Source organism: Natator depressus, chromosome 2, assembly GCF_965152275.1.
Source record: "Natator depressus isolate rNatDep1 chromosome 2, rNatDep2.hap1, whole genome shotgun sequence".
Lineage (NCBI taxonomy): Eukaryota > Metazoa > Chordata > Testudines > Cheloniidae > Natator > Natator depressus.
Window position 1 is genome coordinate 96,574,837 of NC_134235.1, and position 25,001 is coordinate 96,599,837.

A 25,001-nucleotide genomic window follows, 5' to 3' on the forward strand; every position below is an offset into this window, starting at 1 on the left:
AGAGATGAAATTCACCAATGGATTGGCAGTGACCTAAGGCGAAACAGGATCCTAACACATTTTACTGCAGAAATTCACTCCGAGAATTCTCACTGCTGCACTGCAGAGAGAGAACACCGCCAACCCAGTTGTACAACTTTATAGCTCATTAATCATTTCACCTGTTACACTTAGGTGCAGAGGCTCACGTGCATAGAGGCTCACATGCATAGAGAAAGAGAAAGAGAGACTCATTCAAAACAAATGGCTCAAATTCTCCCTGCAATCAGAAACACAGAACTATCATTGCACTGTCTGCAACCATATATTATCTGCACCCTTCTGGTTCATTGGAAAGGGCACAGGTGTATGCTCATCAGAATCATCATCTTCAGATCACTGATGATTAACCTGTGCCCCAAAATAACCTCTTGGAAATGTGCAAGCTGTAACTAAAGCAGATTTTTTCTCCAGAATTTCGTTAAAGACCCTGGTTGAGAAAGTAATTGGCACCCTCTGGTGGGTTATTGTTACCATTGCTGGTAAGCAATCTCCCTGAAGAACTATCAAACACCATGACAGAAATAGCAGCAATTTTGTAGGGTAAAGAAATTACAGTAAAGTCACAGGAGCAGATCTGTGTTTAGAAGCAGAAATGCCAAAACCCCCTCATTTTTGCCAAAGTGCTTCTGTCTATTGAAAATTCCCATCTTCCAATGCATTGAAAGTCCGCACAAGGGAAATCATATTAGTATTTGGGCACAAGACATTTGGAAAACTCCCAGCCTAGATTTGCACCTTTCCCTGGGTAAATAAGCATGGCTGGATATTTATGACTATAACTTTGGCAGAATTGTTTTCTCATCGATCCAGCTCTTTCTGCAGAGACCATACACTGGATTACAAACTAGGATTATTATATATATAAAGTTTTATAATAAGGCAAAATTAGAATGACAGGAATAATCCATTTCAAATATCAGTTTGACTTGATTGTCATGTAGGAACAAAGAATCCTAATGCCTGTCCATTCGTGCAGAAGATTATATAAACTACCCTAAGCGCTTGCTCATAAAAAGGGCATGTAACAACAGCACATATCACATGTCATGTTATGAAGGGCAGCAGGGCAAATATTATCAGACGGGGGTGGGGGGCACATGTGCTCTCATTCTTTTCCATTTGTCAGTGGAGGCTTATGACTGGCAATATTGAGAATATCGTGGCTAGTACTCTGACAGCACAAGGACTGGAGAAGCAGAGATTATTTGAGTTTGTGGAATTGCATATTTCACAATCAGCATTTCATATTTGTAAAATACATGTGTGGTGATTGTTCATTCAATGCACACCTTATAGCAGTGTTAGCTGGTTTTATTAATACTGGAAAGGTATTTAGAGATCCAATAAGAGGATGTGATAGATTATATAATGTAGGAGCAGTATTCTTTGTTCAAAAATATTTTACCTTGTCCTTTGTCCTGTAAGATACTTACTTTTCCTCTTAACAGTCCAGTATTAGCAACAGTTTGGTATTTTTAACACTTTATTCAGATTCTTACAGTCACTTATCACCATGGTATGTGAGCACCTACTGGATTTGTCATCTCTGCTTCACAGATGGGGAAACTGAGGCATGGAGCAGTGAAGTGACTTGCCCCAAGTCACATCAGAAGTCTGTGGCAGGATTCTCCATCTTAACTACAAGACCATCTTTTTGCTCAAATTTTAGAACCTCTCTCTTACTATGAAGTATTTATCTGGGAAGCACGAAGATCACTATCTTCTAGATATTTATATACTCTGCTGCTTTTTACTTCATATCATTCCCCACTCAGCAATATATTCTTAGTGTGTTTGCAGGAGAAATGAACGATTTCACAACAGCTAATCTTTCATCACCAATAATCTTCTTCCCTGGAGAAAGTGCTTTGTGTGACCCAGATCTGAAGGGCTGTCACATCTAACTGTCTTTTAACACACTATTTTTTCTGCTGCAAAAGACAATTGTAAATTTCCTCGAGGTTTCATCTCTTCGCAGTTTGACACCTGCTCAGCCACAAAGTGACATGAAGTTGAAGATTCAAATCAAACTGCAGCCTGTCCAGCAAATGAACAGAAACAAGCAAGCATGAGCCTTGCCAATCTTTAATGAGATCACATCACTACTTTCCTGCCAAATGTATTTGATCATGCTTCGTAAATCGTTTTAACTGGAGCAAAAAAAAAATTCTCTTCCTTGAATAATTATAGAATACGAATAACCGCTGGAGCTGCATGAACTTTTGGTCCCTGCGTGGGCTTCTGTTGAACTCTGCCTGCCTTCAGCAAAGCTCTCCAAAGTTTTACTTACAAAAATTCACTTCTGAGAACCCCTGATGCTCAGAAATAGAGAAGCTCTATTTATGGCTGAAATAAATTCAAAACTTGTCAGTCTTTTTCCTCAATAGGAGAAGGAAGTGGAGAACAGTGGGGACAACTGTTTGTTAGAGTCGATTTATTTAACCATTTCCCACTCATAAAAGGATTTGGGGGGAGGAGCAAGAAGGCAGGAAGTGGGGTAGGACTATTCCCAAACCTCTCGGAATGATTCTTCTTGGAGGTCCTGTTTGGGGCAAGGTCAGGCAGCCCACTTCCCCTACCCAGAGCCAGGATGGCAGAAGCAGTAGTTTTAATTGAGTGACCTGGCCTAGTAAACCCAGAACTGGACAACAGTACTGCAACTCAAATTCATCCTTCCTGAAGTATGAGGAGTGGAATTGGAGAAACTGGGTCAGGTTTCAGGAGAGACCTCATTCAGTGAGGCACTAGGGGGCTCAAGAAAGCCAGCAGGGGGAGGACAAGCTGCTCTCCCTCTCACACTGTAAAGACCTCAGCATATAGCATTGGTCACTCAGGATCCTTAATAAAGATAACTTTCCTATAACTCTGCCTGCCTAATACATTACTCGTGAGTAGTGAAATGCTTCCATGAAATCTGGGGCTGCCCCTGTATTTTCACCATGCTTTGAAAATTCGGCAGCTCAGGTGATTTGCCACTGGGGTTTCAGAGGGAAAATGTCATCTAGGGTGTAAATATTGGCGCAGACTCTGATAAAGGAACTACAATGCAGAAGACAAGTAGAGTGGTTACTGGATCCTAACACCATCTAACTGTTGCTATTATGACTAGAGCAGAACAGTGAGCCTCCCAGCCACCACCATCAAGAGCACCACCTACTGGGAAGAGAATGACCTCCACAGAGATCAACCTACCACTAAAGAATCATCTAGAGATGTACTGCTGCTCCCAGAAGAAATCATCTGCTGGGAGAAGTAGGAAGCCAGCCACCTGTCAAAGATGGCTTTCTGCAGAGTGTCAAATGTAGGGAAGAGAGGAAATGTTGCAGAGAAAGATGATATGGAAGAACTAGGTTTGGAGATTCAAATCAATTTTGCATTAGCATCTGAAGTTTCGTGTGGATTCCAGCTTACTCTATACTGAAATTTGTGAAGTTTTAATTAGGTTGCTCTAATGTTGTCACTTGTACCATCTCTGCTATAAACTATTATTGCATCTTAAATGTGCTTTTGAGTGCTTGACTATATTTTGAGGTATTTTTATTGTATGTCATTGTATCTCAATTGCACTGAAAGCAATTAAGATACAAATGAGATGTAAGTACCTGTCCTCTTAAGTTGCCTATAGTACATCCACACCTATTACAATGTGTACATACTGTTAATAAATAATAAAAGCAATATAATTAAAAACCCATTCCTTCATACAGAAACAACTGTGTGAACAAGTAACCTTATCACAAACAACCAAAGAACTACCTCTCTTCTCAGTACATATAAAAACTAGGTCTGTCAAGTGATTAAAGTATTAATCATAGAATCATAGAATATCAGGGTTGGAAGGGACCTCAGGAGGTCATCTAGTCCAACCCCCTGCTCAAAGCAGGACCAATCCCCAATTAAATCATCCCAGCCAGGGATTTGTCAAGCCTGACCTTAAAAACTTCTAAGGAAGGAGATCATGATTAATCATGCTGTTAAACAATAATAGAATACCATTTATTTAAATATGTTTGGATGATTTCTACATTTTCAAATATACTGATTTCAATTACAACACAGAAGACAAAGTGTACAGTGCTCACTTTATATTTATTTTATTACAAATATTTGCACTTTAAAAAAAACAAAAGAAATAGTATTTTTCAATTCCCTCATTACAAGTACTCTAGTGCAATCTCTTTATCATGAAAGTTGAACTTACAAATGTAGAATTATGTACAAAAGAAATAACTGCATTAAAAAATAAAACAATGAAAAACTTTATTGCCCACAAGTCCACTCAGTCCTACTTCTTGTTCAGCCAATTGCTCAGCCAAGTTTCTTTACATTTGCAGGAGATAATGCTGCCTGCTTTTTGTTTATATGGTCACCTGAAAGTGAGATCAGGTGTTTGCATGGCACTGTTGTAGCCAGTTTCGCAAGATATTTACATGCCAGATGTGCTAAAGATTTATATGTCCCATCATCTTCAACCACCATTCCAGAGGACATGCATCCATGTTGATGATGGGTTCTGCTCAATAACGATTTAAAACAGTGTGGACCAATGCATGTTCATTTTCATCATCTGAGTCAGACGCCACCAGCAGAAGAGTGATTTTCTTTTTTGGTGGTTTGGGTTCTGTAAGCGGCATGAGAGTGTTGCTCTTTTAAGACGTCTGAAAGCATTCTCCACACCCCATCCTGATCAGATTTTGGAAGGCACTTCAGATTCTTAAACCTTGGGTCGAGTGCTGTATCTATCCTTAGAAATCTCACATTGGTACCCTTTTTGCGTTTTATCAAATCTGCAGTGAAAGTATTCTTAAAATGAACTACATGTGCTGGGTCATCATCCAAGACAGCTATAACATGAAATATATGGCAGAATATGGGTAAAACAGAGTAGGAGGCATACAATTCTCTCCCAAAGTGTTCAGTCACAAATTTAATTAATGCATTACTTTTTTAACAAGCGTCATCAACTCAGAAGCATGTCCTCTGGAATGGTGGCCGAAGCATGAAGGGGCATATGGATGTTTAGCATATCTGGCATGTAGATACCTTGCAATGCCAGTTACAAAAGTCCCATGTGAACAGCTGTTCTCACTTTCAGGTGACATTGCAAATAAGAAGCAGGCAGCAGTATCTCCCGTAAATGTAAACAAACTTGTTTGTCTTAGTGGTTGGCTGAACAAGATGTAGGACTGTGTGGATATGTAGGCTCTAAAGATTTACATTGTTTTGGGGGGTTTTTTTTGAGTGCAGTGTACCAAAAAAAAAAAATCTACATTTGTAAGTTACACTTTCACAATAAAGAGTTTGCACTACAGTACTTCTATGAGGTGAATTGAAAAATACTATTTCTTTTATCATTTTATAGTGCAAATGCTTGTAATAAAAATAATAATATAAAGTAAGTACTGTACACTTTGTATTCGGTTTTGTAATTTAAGTCAATGTATTTGAAAATGTAGAAAAATATCCAAAAATATTTAATAAATTTCATTTGGGATTCTATTATTTAACAGTGCAATTAAAACTGTGATTAATTACGATTAATTATTTTAATCATGATTTTTTTTCAGTTAATCGCATGAGTTAACTGCAATTAATCAACAGCCCTAATAAAATGAGCTTGTGAGATTTTGGAGACATTGAATCTGAACCTGAACTCCAGTCTCCATGCCTGCCTCTAGGTGTACATTTGCTGTGCCTAAAGAACAGTATATGAAACACTGCTTCGGTTCTGGTTTGTCAAGACGTCTCAAATTGATAATAGGAACCTGAGGACTTGGTGCACCTGGATGTAGCTTGAAGGAGCAGTGGAATGGGATGCTAGCACTCGGCAGGCTACATGACCCAGTGGTAGCACACTTAGTGCCGCCGCCCAGCAGGCAGGTCTTTTGGTGTAGTTCCTCTCTTTACCAGAGGGCGAGTGAGGTAGGCATGAGGCTTATGCCCCTCCTGCAGCAGCGGCAGTTGATAAGAGATCCTGGGCCCTCCCACTACACCAGGCTCCAACCCAGGGCCTAAGAGGGTTAGTGTCCGACACACTACTGTGCCTTCTGAGCCCTCCCTGGGTCACTTCCAACCATCTACTTTCCTCCCCCAGCTCCAAGTCTAGAATAAGAAACAAGAAAAAGAAAAGATAACTACGCTGTCAGCCCCAACCAGGCTCAGCTTACAGCCTTATTCCTCTCAGTAAGGCTTCTCTAGTGCTTTTGTCTAGCAGCCCTCAGGGTAGATCTATCTTCCTCCCCAACCTTCCCTCTTCTGAGTGGAGTTGCTTCCCTTTTCAACTGCTTCTCCAGTTGGAGCATGCTCTGCAGGTCTGGAGGGGCTGGGCTACCTGGGACCAGTGTCATTCTTTAACCGCTTTCAGGCCCAGCGTGGGGTTTATACACCCCATAAGACACATATAGAATGCCAGCATTCCTGCAGAGATGGAGAGAAATATCCTGCTTTGTTTTGGTTAGTGGGTTGGAGCAGGGGTAGATTTTGTGAGCAATTTTCAACAACATTAATACTAGGTATTTGAATATATATATTCAATTACAGATATATTTTTGTACCTGTGACTGATGAGAAACAAGCTAATTCATATGGACCCAGTGGTTTTGGTGAACTTCTACTTATGCTATGACAGAACATTACTTGCCAATGGACAAATATTGTACTATAAAAATATTAAGAATTTTTTGTTTTGTTTTTTGTGGGAGGGTTAATTTTTGTTTAGAAAATTCATAAAATCTTGTAAAATACAGGAAACTGCACCTACGATTTCCTGAATTAGGACTCTCACCACCCGTATCCTATTTAATATTTTTATTGGACATTAAACTAACTCCACCTTCTTCAAAAATATAAATATCAGTAAATATGGAAATGTAAGAGGGTAGGAAGATAAAAATATTTGTGTACATAATCCTATTTTGGAAAAGGATTATAACAGATAGTAGTGATTAGGGCTGATAGAATTTCTTTTTAAAATAAAAAATGGCCTATTTTGAAAAAGGAAATTTTCTTGTTTCATGAAAGATTTCAAGTTTTTGAAGTTTTTCTATTCTATTCAATGGAATTAAAAAAATGCACATTTTGGGGGTTATTATTGTTTCTTTTTTCAGCTCTTCCTATCCCTCCCCTTTCCTTTCTGAATGACAACATTGGAAGAGGAAAAATAGGGTGGGAGGACCCAAAACAAACAAAATTGACCATTTTTGAATGAAGCCACTGGTGTGGATGGGCAATTATTATAAAAGCACAGACATTGGTAGAGAGTTGTAGCCTGGCTATACATTCCTAAAGTTTGTTTTAAATGTTCTATAGATTGGTGTGCACTATCACTTTGCATTGAATTTTCACCGACAGTGAAGCCCCAGTTAAGCAATATATGGCTGCATAGTCCCAGGAGCAAGGCAGAAACTAGATTGCTTCACAATCTGTTTCCAGCATCCATGCTGTGTCAGTAAAGGGAAAGACCTACTGTTCTCCCTGCCCACCTGTGTGGTAGGGGCAGTAGCCGCCTGACATCTGCTGCTCTCCCCTGTGCATGTTGCAGCAATGTAGGTAGCTTGCCCATGAGCAAAAGGGGCTCTCTTATACCACAGTGCAGGAGCACAATGCTTCACACTGGAGTCTTTTGAAGAGTCTATAGATCCTTTTAGAAAAGGTGTAGCTAGCAAGTCTTTTTTCTCCCATTCCATCTGCATCCCATAACCAGAGTTGCCTTAATATCTCACCTCCACATTGTAACAGTATGTCATGACAACATCTGTGAGGTTCTCTCTGCTGTAATGACCTATCGAACCAGTGCTGTTACTATTGGTGTCAGAAGAGTAGAGTGCCATGCGTGAATTGGGAGGCGGGTACGCCAAGACCACATTTCACACTGATGCTGGTTCAGAAGAAGTTGGAACGTATTGTACCACCCCTTTCTCTCCCCCCCCGCCCCGCCCCACCCCAGTTTGAGCACTGGAATGTCCTGATCATAAGTAAAAGTGTTTATTTCAAATATGTTCAAAGCATATGTCTATCTTTATTAGATTCACAGCTGTGCAGCTCCCTGAGGGATAGGTCTTCCTACAGCCCAAGAATGTGGGTTGCCATCTTGTGACAGGTACAGTCTGGCTCCCATATGTTTCATGGAAGACCACACCAAAAAAAAAACAAAAAAGCCCTGTATCCACACTTCAAACATCAAATGCTGAAGTGTCAAAAGAGTCACCTAACAGCCTGAAGCACTTGGCATGATCACTTGGAAAAAGAACGCTGTACTGAAGAGCCAAATGGGGTGAGCAGTCTGATAATTACTGTCAAAAAGCCTGAGTGAAGGAGCCACACATAATGGCACTTCCTCACCCTAAACACAGAATCATAGAATCATAGGACTGGAAGAGACCTCAAGAGGTCATCTAGTCCAGTCCCCTGCACTCATGGCAGGACTAAGTTTTATCTAGACCATCCTTGACAGGTGTTTGTCTAACCTGCTCTTAAAAATATCCAATGACGGAGATTCCACAACGCCCTGGGCAATTTATTCCAGTGCTTAACTACTCTGATAGTTAGGAAGTACATTAGTTCCTAATGTTCAACCTAAACTGCTCTTGCTACAATTTAAGCTCATTGATTCTTGTCCTATCCTCAGAGGTTAATGAGAACATTTTTTCTCCCTCCTCCTTGTAACAACCTTTTATGTACTTGAAAACTGTTATCATGTCCCCCACTCAGTCTTCTCTTCTCCAGACTAAACAAGCCCAATTTTTTTCAATCTTCCCTCATAGGTCATGTTTTCTAGACCTTTAATCATTTTTGTTGCTCTTCTCTGGACTGTCTCCAATTTTTCCACATCTTTCCTGAAATGTGGCACCCAGAACTGGACAGAATACTTCAGCGTGGAGTAGAGAGGAAAAATTACTTCTCGTGTCCTGCTTACAACACTCCTGCTAATACATCCCAGAATGACGTTTGCTTTTCTTGCAACAGTGTTACACTGTTGACTCATATTTAGCTTGGGATCCACTATGACCCCCAGATCCCTCTCTGAAATACTCCTTCCTAGGCAGTCATTTCCCATTTTGTATGTGTGCAACGGATTGTTCCTTTCTAAGTGGAGTATTTTGCATTTGCCCTTATTGAATTTCATCCTATTTACTTTAGACCATTTCTGCAGTTTGTCCAGATCATTTTGAATATTAATTCTATCCTCCAAAGCGCTTGCAACTCCTCCCATCTTGGTATCATACACAAACTTTTAAAAAGTACTCTCTACGACATTATCTAAATCATTGATGAAAATATTGAACAGAACTGGACCCAGAACTGATCCCTGCAAGACCCCAATTGATTTTCCCTTCCTGCTTGACTGTGAACCACTGATAACTACTCTCTGGGAATAGTTTTCCAACCAGTTATGCACTCACCTTACAGTAGCTCCATCTAGGCTGTATTTACCTAGTTTGTTTATGAGAAGGTCATGCGAGACAGTATCAAAAGCCTTGATAGAGCATTTGAGATTGTTCAGAGAGGTGGATGAATGCTTCCTGGGAAATACAATTACAGCACAATAAGCCAGGGCACATCGCCACATAGACTCAGACTTATAGATTTTAACGTCAGAAGGGACCATTGTGATCATCTAGTCTGGCCTCCTGCACATCACAGAATCTCACCCACCCACTCCTGTAATAGACCCATAACCTCTGACTGAGTTACCTAAGTCCTCAAATCAGGGTTTGAAGACTTACAAAGAATTCACCATTTACACTAGTTTAAACTAGCAAGTGACCCATCATTTCAATGACTTTCACATCCAGTGCTGCCATATGTTGATTCTGGTTTTGATTCAATGGGGTATACAGTTGGCTTTATTATACTGAAATAATCCATGTGAGATACAGCAGTCCGAAAGGGGAAGAAGATATTTATTTCACCCACAGCTACACATTATCTGAGCCCTCTTGTGGTGATGTGTGTACATATGAGTAAAGGCAATTGGGAAGTTAATGTTAGCTAGCTGGAGCAGGAGAACAAGAAAAGAGACCAGTCACTAATTATCACTAAACACTGACCAAGTGGTGGGGAAATGAGGGTATGCAAATCCTTTCCACACCCAAATACATCACACTCCGACAGGGTAGTCGGACAGAAACAGGATTTGACATGAGATCCTCTCCATGAGAGGACATCTAGCCTGACATTTCTCTGAAAGGAATATTTATTCAAAGGACTACAGATCTTTCCTATAAAAAGTTCCCATTCCTTGCCAATAGATGTCTCTGTTATACTTTGTAAAGCAGAGTCATAACATGATTTTTCAATTTTTACAAAATTCTGCTTAAAGCCATTGTCCTCCCTTACAAAAGTAGTTTGGAGGAATGAACTTTTGCAATTTTAAGGGGAGCTCTTAGAATCATACTATCACAGGCTATGTCTACACTACAAAGTTAGGTCAACTTCATGTAAGTTGACATCGAGCCTCCGATTTAAGCAAGTCGATCTTGCATGTCCACACTATCCTCATTGTGTCGGTGGAGTGCATCCTTACTAGCAGGGCTTGCATCGACACACACAGTGCTGCACTGTGGGTAGCTATCCCAAAGTGTATGTAGCTGAGTGGAATTTTGGGTTGCAATGCCTTATGGGACCAAAACATTGGTGCGGGTGGTTATGGGAACATGGTGTTAGCCTTCCATGATGCACTTACCTCCCTCCCTTCCTCCCTGAAATCAAAAGGCAAACAAACCAAGCCTTTTTCACAAGCCTGGGTTACCTGCACGGACAGCATAGAACCATAAGCATGGACCGTGCTCAGATGTACACTGTTGTTGTGAGCAGTACAAACACCTCGCGCCTTATCCTGCAGTATTTATACAGATGATACAGGAGCTGCCGTGCGGAACGATATGGTGCCACGCAAGTAGCCCTTTCCCCTAGCAATCTGGATGGTGCTTGCGGACAGGCACCAGTGTAAAGCCCCCGAGACAGTCTGGCTTTTTTACAAAAGCGACACCAGGTTGGCGGGGGGGGGGGAGGGGGAGAGGGGGAAGGAGACAAACAGGAAGCCACCACACATGTCCTTTTTTTTTTTAATGCTGCTTGCAATACACGGTGATCCCATCCAACCACAACCACGGCATGTGTGGGAAAGCATGGTTGTGGGATCCAAATGTCACCCAAAAGGGGTATGGTGGGACGGATTACTTTTTGAACTGTTTGCGGTTTAAGGGCTAGCATTGAAAACTTCCCCTGTTTCCCCCAGATATGCCCCAGACTCTCCTGAGGATTATTACGGAGATGTTTATTTTACCATGTTATCTCCCCTTTGGCCATTTTGTTTTCACTAGGTTGTTGTTGGCCTCCATATTGGGACCCTCCTTCATGGAGCATTTGGCAACCTTTTCCCCCAAAGAGTGGGAAAGGAGAGGGTCAGGTGACCAATAATCTGCCTGGCAACAGGAGATAACTTAAAGGAAGTTCACCCATCCCTCAGGGCTGTCCATCAGAGTGACAGTCAGGTGCCCATATGCACAGATACGAGCCTCACATCAGACCCAGACTCGTGGTATTCCATCTTATTCCACCTGGTTTCCTATTTGTGCTTACTTGCACACATCTGTGATTCCCTCAGTCATCAGTCCACATACCACACTCAGGATGGCATGTCAAGTATTGAAGAATGAAGATAAGAAGATTGGCCACTCACCTGTGTGACATCCTCGCGTGTTCCAGTGTCCTGTGTTCCTGATCCCACGTCCTGTGGTCCTGCTCCTCATTCCCTTCAGTGGCTATGTCTTCTCTTCCTACAAGAAATGGTATTGTAATAACCCTTTATTGTTTAGCCATTTTCCTTAGTGTATGTAAAGGGTTTGGGGGCTCTGGGCTTTATGCCCACAGTTATATATGTTAACAACCGAGTAGCTCTGTAGTTATTGTTTATGTCTTGGCTGGTGTCCTTGCTTAGTATTTTACCTGTTCTCTGTTTGGTTAATAAATCTTATTTGTTTGCACCCTGTCCACCGGTAAGTTTTCTTTCACTAATTTAAACACCGTTGAACAGATAGCGGGGGTAGGGGGGAGGCTTCTGATTAGCCAGTGTTCAGGCTAGCAGGTAACAGAGGCAGCAAGCGAGCAGATGCTGCCAGCGTCTGGGTACAGACCTGGTCCTTATGCTGCAATGATGCCAGCAGAGTTAATACTGGAGTGGCGCAGGAAAGTGTCTTACCGTGGTGGATGAAATAAGGCAGCTCTTCCCAGAAACCTCCTGCAAAGGATTGCAGAGTACCTCCATGAAAGTTTCCTAGAGATCTCCATGGAGGATTCCTGGGCCATCCCTGTGCACATTAACAGTCTTTTACGGAGAGCACCCTCCTTGTAGCTGGAGTGGTCACCAATACCCACTACACCTACTTTTTTGTTCATATTAAAACATAAAAAATAATAGCATGTAACCCTACATGTTTGACTGGAAATGTGCACTCACCAGAGGTGCCTTCCACAGCACCACACTCCACTGCCAAGTGATCCTGTGAAGGGATGGGCTCCAGGGTTAAAAATTGTCCTTGGCTGTCAGGAGGAATGGATCCTCCGCTTGCCTGCCTCACATTCTCCTCCTCCTCCTCCTCGTCTTCCTCGTCAACAATGTCCTCCTTGTTGTTGCGCAAGGTTGCCTTGGGCTCCTGGGAGGTCTCCACGGAGTGTTTTGGGGTCGCGGCCAAGAATTGCATGCACCTCCTCATAAAAGCAGCATGTTTGTGGAGCAGAACCAGAACAACTGTTCACCTCCCTACATCTCCTGTCTGGGGTCTGTACAGCCCCGCCAGAGGACAGAGTGAATTGAAATGAAAATAGAGTATTTAGTTTCAACTTTTTCATTTTATTTTGTGCTCATTTTTAATGTTTACTGTAACTTATAATTAATGTTAATATATTTAATAGTTTATGTTTATACATACATAAGATTTTATATTGTAATATTCCCACAGCATCAAAATGAAATATTTTGATAAGGTCATTTCAGTGTTCACAAATCAAAATATTTCAGAATTCCCATTCTGAGAAATATTTTGAGACTTTCACTTTTCATACTGATTAAAGATGAACATCATCATGTCATCCCCTCCATACACTTATCAAGCTCAGTCTTAAAACAAGTTAGGTGTTTTGCTCCCACTACTCCCCTTAGAAGGCTGTTCGACTACTTGACTCCTGTGATGGTTAGAAACCTGCATCAAGTCTAAATTTATTGATAGGCAATTTATATCCATTTGTTCTTGTGCCAACATTGGCCCATAACTTAAATAATTCCTGTCCTTCCCTGGTGTTTATCCCTCTGATGTATATATAGAGAGCAACCATATTGCCCCTCATCCTTCATTTTGTTAGGCTAAAACAAGCCAAGATCCTGAAGACTCCTTTAATTGGGCAGGTACTCCATTCCTCTGTTAATCCCAGTAGCTCTTCTCTGTACCTTTTTGAATTAATCTTTCTTAAACATGGAAAACCAGAATACCGGCAGTATTCCAGATGAGGTATCTCCAGTACCTTGTATAATGGTAATAACACTTCTCTATCTCTACTGGAAATACCTGGCCTGATGCATCCTATGCATTGCATTAGCCTTTTTCATGGCTGCATCACACTGGAGGCTCATAATCATCCTTGTGTGAGTCTGTAAGTCTGTGTTCAATGGTCCTTGCGCAGAAGCTGTAGTCCATTCTGTTCTGTTCACCTTATGTTCTTATATTGTGGCCATCACCGTAGTATCAGCAAAGTGGACATGGTTGCCTAAATTGTATGTTCAAACCAGGAAGTAAGATGGTAAAATCAGAGCTTGTGTCTACTCAGTGACAGCAGTTACTGAGCTTATGAGAATTCACCTTTGTGTGAGCCATGAAGCATGTTGATTAGCGATATCACAGGACTAATCAAAACGACTACTGGTTGATAGATACATGGATGCCTATCCATAGTAGAATACCCCAGTGCCACTGTGAATCAGTGTGACCACAGCATCCCTTGGTGGGCAGCACCTTTGTGAGCATAGCGAGTTGGATGACAGTGACTCCCACTATAGGAATGATAATATAGTTCTTTATAGCATTTATCCTCCAAATGGTCTCAGGGTACACACAATTATTTAAACCATGCAGAACACAGAATCCAGATCACCTGACTCCTAGCTCTCTGCTTTAACTATTACTATGTTTCATCTTGTACTACAACATAGTGGCTTCCCCTGCTATCCTACACAAAGACGTGATTGCAGCATATGCAGATCTTTGTTCCAAACCCCTGTTTCACAGGCATATCAACATGTTTTGACTATTTGAATACACAGAACTACACAACGGAATGAGGAGCCTTAGCCCTGGCACAGGACAGCAACTGGTTACTGAAGATGTCCACGTAGCCTGCAGTGTATGGGAGGTATTGGAACACCATGCATAACAGCAGCCAATGACGGACAGTTGCCAGCCTGTCACCCGAAAACAGCTCCCCGCCTGAACAATAGCTACTCGCAAAGCAAATATCACCAAACATCTAATAGGTTCCTAACTTACTACTGAATGGCATCGGTGGTCAAATCCACAGATCCAGCTGCATGTGACTGTGGAGGCCACTAATCCCGTAATATAAGTAGTGGATGGGTGGATGTGGAGGGGAAGGCTGCCTCTTTCTCTGCCCTTGTCTCTGATTGGCCCTCATGAGACTAGAGGAGAAGGGTGAAGCGTGTAATTGCACCTTGCTACTTTCCTGACTAAAATAATTGTTGGCTTTTTATTTTTATTTGTAAAACCTTGCTAGTGCTGCAGGGCTGACACACATCTTGGGGATTGAGCTAGATTCTGTATCTGGCTTACATAACATCAACAGATTTTTTAATTGTGTTCTGGTTGCAAAGTCCTTATTCTTAGTGATGCAGGAGCCATAAAAACTCAGCTTGATTTCCACAACTCAAACTGAGTTTGCAAGCATTGGCAGTTAGAGAAGCCATCCTTTAACTTATAAATAGAGCAGATCTGAGCTGAAAATCATTGAGAAATAACAAACATGGAACTCAAAGGCATTTTAAAGAGTCACTTTCCAGACCACACTTTAATGTCAATCAAGTGCATTTTTATGTTGCAAAAGAACAGCTTAACATACCATCTGTTACTTTTAATAGCAAATGAGCAACATGAGTTGTAGTTAATACTGTTGATGTAAAAGTAAAAGGGGAAAATTATAAAACTCCATACTGACAGATATAAACACACTTCAAAATATGAATGAGCTCAATTGACACAATGTGCAACTTTTAACAGCCAGCTGTTCTTGAACGATAAGAGAACTGCAGAATTTTAACAAAACACGTGCCAGAGGAATGCAGGCTCACCCTCCTGACCCACACGTTGAGCTGCGACACATTTCCTACCTACAGTAAACAAACTGTGACACACCCATTTAATCCTTACCATAATAACTTACAGAGAAAATGATGGTGGGTTTTTTTTTGGTTTTTTTTTGGTTCTTTGGGGTTTTTTGGCATTGAATTGCGACACATAGCACAGTCTGACAATAGGGATGAAATTGTCATCACTGAAGTATATATCTATAGAAAAGATAGCAATGCTGTTAAAATCTTTTCTTGATCACAAAGATGTTCTGGAAGAAAAAATATTTATTAAAGTTTCAGGCTTGTTCTGTTTTGAGACTATTCATAACTTAGGCACCTGTCCTGCAAACACTCATGCATATGCCTAACTTTACTCAAGCAACTAGTCCTATTAATTACTGGCATGAACAGGAGTGCAAGTAGGGCGGTACCTTCTAGTATCTTGTACCTGCAAGATATTTCTAGCTGATATAGGGTACCAGAAAGACATGGGGCCAGCCTCCTCCATTCCCCCCTCCCCCCGCCCACCAAAGCACATGTGTGTGGAGAGGGGGTGCGGGGGGGAGCAGCGCTGCGCTCTGCTCCTTAAAGGAGTAGAACATGGCTAGGGAGGGCATTCATTCATTCTTTATGGCTTTAACAGCACAATACAAGGCTTTATTTAAGTTTGTTAGCATATGTATTGTGCTGTTTTACATTGGTCAGGAGTCCTCAAGAGGGAAGAGGATTTAAATTATTATAGGCCATAATCCTGCAGAGATACATGCCTACATTTACATCCTGTGACTAAGTCAATGGGAGTACTCATAGTATGCACATTTAAGCATGTTCATAAGTCTTTGCATAGTAAAGGCATAGTTTAGGGAGCTTGTTTCATTGTTTTTTCTTCTTGAGAAATCTCTAGCTTCTGTTCTTGCCTATTATCATCTATAAAATGTCCTTGCTTATGAACAATATAAAGAGGGTTGGATGTTTTTTATTAATTATTGTTATTAATGATATTTTGATCATGTAGGTGGGGAAAGGTAGCTGCATGTGTTTATTTGTATTATTTATTTTTAACATTTATCAAAAATACCCAGAACCTTGATACTTTATTTGTTGTATAATTTGAAATAATAAAGTATAGAAAGTTTATAGTCTGTTGTTTCACCCTGTGCAGATTTCAGTGGAAATGCACAAGGAATAAGCCAGCACAGGATTTTGCTCATTGTGCTATAGTATTCACCATTCATTACAGCCCTAATCAGAAGACAGATGGCTAAATTATGGTCTCAATTATTCCTTTGCAACCCCCCCTTAAGCCAACCCAATAGTATAGGTATAAATCAAAGGATCAGATCACTTAGAATCAAAATTGCTGCCAGAATTGCCAGAAATAAAGTAACTTTGAAGTTACTGAGATAGTGCATTCCAACTGAAATTGAAGATACTGGGTGTAATTTAGAAGTGCTGTATAAGATGATGTATGTTAGATCCCTTATATTAGACCCCGTTATGTCCAGCTACCCTTAGATTCTCTCTGTCAATGTGAGTGTAAATCATGCAAATGGTAGAAGATTTAAAGAGGTGTACTTTAAAGTGGGGGATTATGTTACACCCAGTTAACCTCTTTTATACCTCTGCAGAGTGGTCTAATTTATACCATACTCCCCACTTTTCTTTTTGGCCCACTAACTAAATCTTAAACTACACAGAAATAGACCTATGGGCCAAGACATTTGCATCTGAAGTTTTGGTTACATTTATTTCCCGTAGTACGTCTTCAGGTTCCTGCCTTCACCCATTTCAATAACTGATAGCTATGAACTCCAAAATCTTGATCATTACTGGCCAAGAGCTCAAATCTTTTTATACATATGCATAGTTCCATTGTCAATGAAGTGAGATGAGCCTATAGATCCCTAAAAGAAACACAGGGACAGGAGGAGAAAATAAACCATAAAAGATTTTAGATAGCTCCTCCTTAGATTTATTTGTTCCTTTTATGATTATGAGAGCTAGCAAAAACAATTCTTACAACAAAATAGACTTAAGGAGGCCAAAGAAAAAAGTGCTTTCAACATAGTGCAGTTGTTATGGTATATGTAATTCTTGAATACACAGCATGCTTCCAAACACAGGACAACTCAGTGATGAAAACCCATGACGCAGCCAGGATATTATATTTTGTATTCTACGGCCTCAACACAAATCCTGCCATTCTACCTTGTTTGCCAGTTACATTCCAGGAGGAACACTGACCAGCCACTACTTTTCCAGAATTTGCCATTGCCAGTTACTGAAATTAAATTACAGCCTTTAGCCATAGCCAAACAAAAACAACAACAACAAAAGGAAACCAGTCAGGGCAATGCTGTTATTTGTAGAGCTTTATGGAACTAAGCCAATCAGGCTAAGTTCAACAGTCACCCAGTCAACTGTGCCATGGCAACTGAACTGTTTTCGGCTGACAATTCTGCAAAAGAATCCATCTGCCTGGAGTTCCACTGATGTCACTTGGACTCTATGCATGTGTAAGAGTCTATGCAGGTGCATCCCTTTGGAAGTCTAGTGCTTTAGCTGATAAGTATCATGTTTTCTTTACACCAGTTGAAATTTAGATCTGGTAACATCCCTTTAACTGGTAGCACTTCTCTTTTTACAGGACCATCTTAGATTGTGTTTCTTTATACAGTTCCTTAGTTATCCAGAAAATTGTTCAGTATAACAAGAGCAGTGTTGTTTTTTAAATTGTGACTTCCACTCTGCTTATTAAGTTTAAAAGCATACACCACACAGTGAGTTTGATCTGTGTTTTTCGATCCATTGTTTAAAACCTAAGGGGAAGCAAGGTATGGAATTAATGGATTTTGGGGAAGGATGACAAAAAAAGAAAGCATGGTCATATAAGGTAGAAAAGTTGTATTGAGCCCCGTACTAAAATTCTGGCAATACAGCACTATCCTTTTAGGAAGAGCATGAAAATGTCCAAGCATCACTATGTCTTTATGATCTTGTTTCCTTATAAGTACCAGCTTCTACTCAGGAGTGTCCAAAAATGCCATGATCAATCCATTTCCTTTAAAAGAATTTGATTATATGCAAGGATGATTTTGTTGACTAACATTAAGCACATCTTTGATCATTTTCTCTTGCCTTTGGACAATATGGCCAAATCAGAGCCATTCCCCAAATATATAAATATTATATATATTTGATATGCAACTTTTGTTGACCATTTTTCCAGAATTTACAGGTCTGGACTAAACTGTTAAGTTTTATGTTTGTTTCTCACTAAAGCAGTAAGTAACCATGACAAAAAACACTCTAAATAATTAAGGTATTTTGTGGCTATATCCACCACAAAAAAAATGGTTAACTTCTGCTGGGAGACATTTGATTATTTAAAGCAGCAGAAAACTTATTTCAACTTGGCTAGGAGCTGTAAATTTAGCAAACAAGATTCCAAGATCAAAAGATGTATGCTTTTTAATTAAATAAAATGGTAATTGTTTTGGTGCAAAAAAAACCTCACAGAAGTAAATGGCACTTGAATAGATTAATGAATTGCCTGTGGGCTCCTCTTTGGTTGATTTGCATACTATTCGTACTCTGTGTCCCCCCCCCTCCCGCCCCCATATCCTCAGCATAAAACTATAATTCTTCCTTTATTAAGGGAAAGATGGTCGCTGTATTGTTCCATTAGTTAGATGAAATTGTGAAAAATTAGAAAGCACTAACTGATCCTTAGGTGTAGGTTCTAGCAGATTATCCATCAAATCAGATTTCAGGTTAAATAACATCCGTATTCCCATCTAGTGGATGTGAAAGCTTACATACCTTAAATGAATAGGTATATCTGACAGCAGAAGCTTTTCTTTACTGGTTTCACTTAGAATTAGCAAACTTTAAAATGCTTAGAACAGGTACATTCTTCTTTCTTTATACTGTATTGTGACCCTAAGTGTCCATTTATGCCAACTGGAGAAGGGCACACTGTTGTTATGTAACAATACATGCCAACAAGTCTGAAAAACTCACTATGCCCAAGAAACTGCTGTCAGAATATTTAGCCAGACACTGTGTTGTAAGGTATCACAGGTTAAATGGTGGCACGTTGGTCACAGATATCATTGTGTGGTATATGTACGGGTTGTGTATAAAGAGTTATGTATGTGTGCTGGAAATATGTTTTTAAAATGCTTTGGAGGCAGTTGATAAAAAAAGTCTGCCATAGACAAAGGAATATGAATTTACCTGGTCTCCGGCGATCAAGCTAAAAAGGAAGGAGAGGAGAAAACAGCATGTCTTGATTACAAGCATGGGACAGTGAAAGTCTGCCATAGACAAAGGAATATGAATTTACCTGGTCTCTGGCGATCAAGCTAAAAAGGAAGGAGAGGAGAAAACAGCATGGCTTGATTACAAGCATGGGACCTTGTTTGCATCTAAGGTAAACAAAGTGATCAAGCCAATTAAGAAAGAAAATTTACCGGAAGGTGAATAAGGGGCTCAGTGCCTGCACACTGAAGAACAAGCAGCAGGATAGAGGTCTTGAGGAGTTTGCTGGTCAGAGGCAGACAGACTGTCATGACAGGGAGCTGAGACACTGTTGAAGCTCTAGAAGAGCTCTCTCTTGCTGAAACAGAGGGGTAACACAGTGACTTAATGGTGCTGGGTCCCCTGAGAGAGCATCACATGTACTAAAAAAGACTTATAAAAAATAATAATTTAAAATAATTTTTCGGTTCACAAAGAAATGAAATTCCACATCAGACAAGTTTATCATCACATTTCATTTGCACGTATAATTTCCTAACGTGCTGAAGATGATGGTTCATTGGAAATAAAACAAAAATAAAAAAAACGAACAGCATGTTATTATGTATCATCGCAGCCCCTAGGACCACAGTCATGGTCCAGGATGCAGTTGTGCTAGGTGCTGCACAATCACAGAACAAAGAGAGAGTCCCTGGCCCAAAGAGCTTAAAATCAAAGTATAAGACAAAAGACAACAAATGGATTCAAAGAGACCTACAGGGAAGCACAGGGAAACAATGAGACAGTATTGCTCAGCATGAGAGGCAGTGGTCTCAGCACACCAGCTACCGAACCATTCTGAAGTTTTCTATATGTTTCTTGGCAAAGGAGAGTTTTAAGGAGGGATTTGAAAGAAAACAATGAAGTGGTTTTGCAAATATATAAGGGGTGTACCTCCAAAAGTGAGGAGCGGCATGGGAAAAAATGTGCAAAGGTGCTTGTTTCAAAGTTTAACAAGTGACATCATGGGCAGATGGAAGGTGGAAGTCACCCTTTCAGTACTGAATGAGAGATGATAGATAGGGAGGGACAGGCTGTGGAGGGCCTTCAAAGCGATGACAAGTAACTTATGTTTGCTATGACGGAGAAGAGGAAGTGAGTGCAGGGAGGCAAAGAGGGTCAAAAGCAATGGGGAGTGTATACTATATTTAGAGATGATATCACAGCAAAGGGCAATAATGACTGGCCCATAAAACCTAATTCCTAAAGTGCCTTCTGCAAATGATATTTCTAAGCTTAGTGCAAAAACATTGGCGTGTCCTACAAAATTGCATTCATGCTGATAATAAGGATATGTTGGACTGCAAAGGAATGGCCAGAAGGGAGGAAGAAAAGAAAAAGCCAGAAAAATAATGTTAATGGAGAAAGATTGTCTCAGAAATCAATCATTTGGTTTATATTTATTGGAAGTGCTTTTAAAAATTGCAGTCAACTATTTTTTATTTGCTTATCTTTTTAATAGTAGCAAAACCCACTTAAAAGAATTTGCCTCCTTTAATATCTCATTGGTTCCAATCACCTTCACTTTATAAATATTATTTCTATAGCAATTTAGACAGTACCCAAATACAAGCTAGATCCTTTATAGAGCAAATAGGACATGACACAGACCTGGCCCAAATGCTGACCTACGTAATTAGCTCCACCACAGAAGGCAATCATCATGCTATTATTTTTGTAATCATTTTTCTGTGGAACTAAACCAATCTTATTAACCTATTCAGTAAGTAAACTTCCACATTCAGTCAACATGCTCTCAGCTCAAGGAGTTCTTGGCATCCCTCCAGCCAGCACAGCATACTTCTCCCTGTGTGCCTGGCCAGCTGGGCTAACTGATGCTGAGCTGAGTGGATCTATGGCCCTGTCTACACACAGTTCTCTTTAAGATGGCTGGCTCTCAAAGCGTTACAAGAATGGAGCAAGTCCTGCATTCCGGGGAGCACTAGAAACATATTGTGCCCAATGGCTGCAAGTTTGCAGTAGTTGTGGGAAAACTCTTCGTGCACCCTACTCCCCCATGCTCTCTGTCTGAACAGATGGGCACAATTTAGCCATATATTTAAAAGTTTATTTTGGATCTATTACTCTCAGAATGAGGAGCAGAACTTTAACCCCCCCCCAAAACCAAGACCCAGTATTGTGCAAGTTGCAAATATAAATTGATATGCTGCTGCCTGCAGCTGGTTTAGACACCAGGTGTGAAATCTGGGCCCTACTGAAATTAATGGCAAAACTCTCACTGACTTCATTAAAGCCAGAATTCCGGTTGTGTATAGGAGATTTGAAGAAAAGACTGTACATTTTACAAGATAAATTATACAATTTACAATTCATATGACATTCAGTGTAAGGTATATATCACAATATAGGCAACAATTGATTAAAATGTGAGCAGCCATGGTACTATACGAAGACAATCTCAGTTTACTAGTGATTGCAAATTACATTGGGCCAGCAATGGAGTTGACACATAAATTAATGGTCTGACATGATTAATAAAGAGGATCAGAGGACCATCAATTAAGTGTTGCAGTTCTACTCATCCTTTGAGTTTTACTGATTAACTAAAATAAAAACGGTCATAATAGAGCAATGTTAAATTTAGACTGAATGAATCTACAATATTTGTAATGAGTATGAGGGTTCTGTCTGAACATGTATTATAGATATATGGCCCAATTTTCATGCATGTTTGATGCACAATTACCTTTATTACATAAACAAGCCAGATACCAAATGCACCTAATTAGCCATTTATACTTGCAGTTACCAAATTTGGAAACAGAAGCTTTGAGACAACCTTATCCATGCTAAATACAAAACTTCAGCTTACCAGTGATCACCAGTATAAAATACCCCAATCATACATTTGTAACTCACATTCCAGACTTCTGGGTCACTGATCGTGCCTCAGAAATATTATTTGCCAATCTTGGATTTCAGGTAGCATAACATACTAAACTTGCTGCCTTTGAGTACAAATTCACTTGAGATGCAAGTCATTGGAGGTACCTTGAACAATAAAGGGATCACTTCAAATTCAGTCAACTTTTAGGTGAAATATAGTAATATTCTGCAATATTATACTCATGGTTTTACAAAACAAAGTGAAGAATAATTTCTCCTGTTGAAACTATAAAGGAGACTTTTAGATACAGTACAATAGATGTAATACTTGGAAGTTATTCAGGATATCACAGTAAAAAAACCTCTTAGTCTTGGGAAAAGCATAATGTAAGATATAATTATCACAAGTTCTCAGGTCTCCAGATTAAGGGTTTATTTGAAAGATGGAGGAAAATCAAAATACATGGTAGTGGTGACCAAATAATAAAAAGATTACAGTATTAAATAACTAATGTGTATAGTATAAAGCCATATATAGATGTGAATCAGGATAAATGTTCATTCATTTTCTAAATGGGAGACAAATTGGTAACTACTTTATTATTTCTTTTTGTTGTGTAGAATAAAGGTAGAGAATTTTATCTCTGTTATAACAGTGTTAGGTACATCTGAGAGCCATGTAAGTGCAAATAGGACTTGAGTTGTTTGTCAGAGACGAAAAATGTTCTCGCAAGCAACTATGATGCTAATTAGAAGCCACCTGGGTTCATGAAATAATATAATACTTCCAAGATATACACAGGCCAAAAGGATGTGTTTTTCAGTTACAACAATAGAAACACCTATGCCTATATATTAAGGCTCTGACAATTAATATACAAAATTAACTGCATCCTGCTGCAGGTTCACTGGGCCTCTCAAGGAAAAGAAACAAATGAAAAGTATTGACATGCTCGCATCAAACTATAAAAGATTGTTCAACATGAGCAGCTACTCAATAAACACATATTTACCTGGCAAAATCAGGTTGGAACGTTACATCTTTTATCTTCCATGCATCTCTCTCTCATACACACACAGTAGGGCTTCTGGAAGGTAAATGCATTATATTAAATCTCATACTTATATAACACACACTTGCTAGTGGGTTAAAGTCCCCTCTGTGCCCAGTGTACAAAGGATATGAATTTATTATACCCCTGTGACAATCTGAACCCCATATTCACCATAGGGGTATTATTTTTATATGCTTATGACATAATTATGATGCACATTATACAAAATGTGTCATGTAAGTTGTCAGTGGAAAAGTTATGATTTGCTGAATATGATTATCCTATTTGTATGCATGTTTCATTTTGGTACCTGGATATTTGGTATACGAATATTGACTATGCATCTGTATTTCAAATGTGCTTGCTCTGGGTAACACCCACAAAGCTTTACTTCTATCTGGCCAGCACATTGTGAAGGAACTATTCAAGTTGAATGGCCCATCAAAGAACACTTACCTCCCAATGGATCTTGGAAGAAGCCTATCCACACCTGATGACCTTCCTGAGGCTGTTCTAGCTAGAATATGGGTATTGGCCCCTGTTAGAAAACAGCAGAGCATGCAAGGGCATGTGACTAGACTACATGATACTGAACTCCATTTTGGTACCTGTATTTTTCCACAAACTAGGCTGGAAACTTAGCTTGGAACAAAGCGGTTCCCACCCTATGAAAGAAACTATAAAAGGGGGAAGTGACATCACCAAGGGGCCTCACTCCCTCTACAACTCAACACCTGGAAATACCTTAGGAACAAAGACTGAACGGGGGGGAAGATGCTGGTCCCAGGCAGGAAAGAAGAATGTCCTGCCTGTGTATGAAACATCAGCAAACTACTTGTACTATCTAACAGGGTGAGACACTGCTTGATTCAAATCCGGTCTAGTGTATGAGATGTAAATTGCAATTTTGCTTAATTCTTAGGTAATCTTCTTTGGTCTGTACGCTATTACTTATAATCACTTAAAATCTATCTTTCTGTAGTTAATAAATCTATTTATATTTTTTACCTAAAAGAGTGTGGACTGTCTCATCCAAGACTGAACAGCACTCTAACTGCAGCTATGATCCTTTAGTTAGGCAAACTTTAGTTAGGCAGCATGGAGGCACCGTGGTGGAAAAGACTGCATTACTGCAGTTCATGCTTTACCTGTACCTTTCAAGAATAAAAGAAAGAGAAGACAAGAAATGTAGTCTCCTTCAGAGAGTGAGCGCTTGGAAACACTTTGCAATTAAGATTTTAGTCACCATGACATACCATGTTTTGCTTTTTTTAAGTGGAAGTGCTATAGGATGCCGGACTTTCTCCAGAGCCCAGGAAGGATTGACGTGACAAAGTCTGGTGAGGCCCTTTTTCTCAGGGATTCAGTTGTATGTCTGCAACATAAAACTGGTAAGAAAT

The 25,001-nt window shown here is 39.9% G+C and overlaps 1 long non-coding RNA gene across 1 annotated transcript; it reads right to left on the minus strand.

Annotated features, from left to right (window-relative positions):
• Positions 1–13,744: 13,744 nt before the first annotated feature.
• LOC141981474 (uncharacterized) lies at positions 13,745–24,657 on the minus strand. Its single transcript, XR_012637792.1, has 4 exons — positions 24,610–24,657; positions 24,058–24,139; positions 23,560–23,634; positions 13,745–13,806 (listed from the first exon to the last, which is right to left on the minus strand). It is a non-coding gene; the product is annotated as an uncharacterized LOC141981474 (long non-coding RNA).
• Between the last annotated feature and the right edge of the window lie 344 nt (positions 24,658–25,001).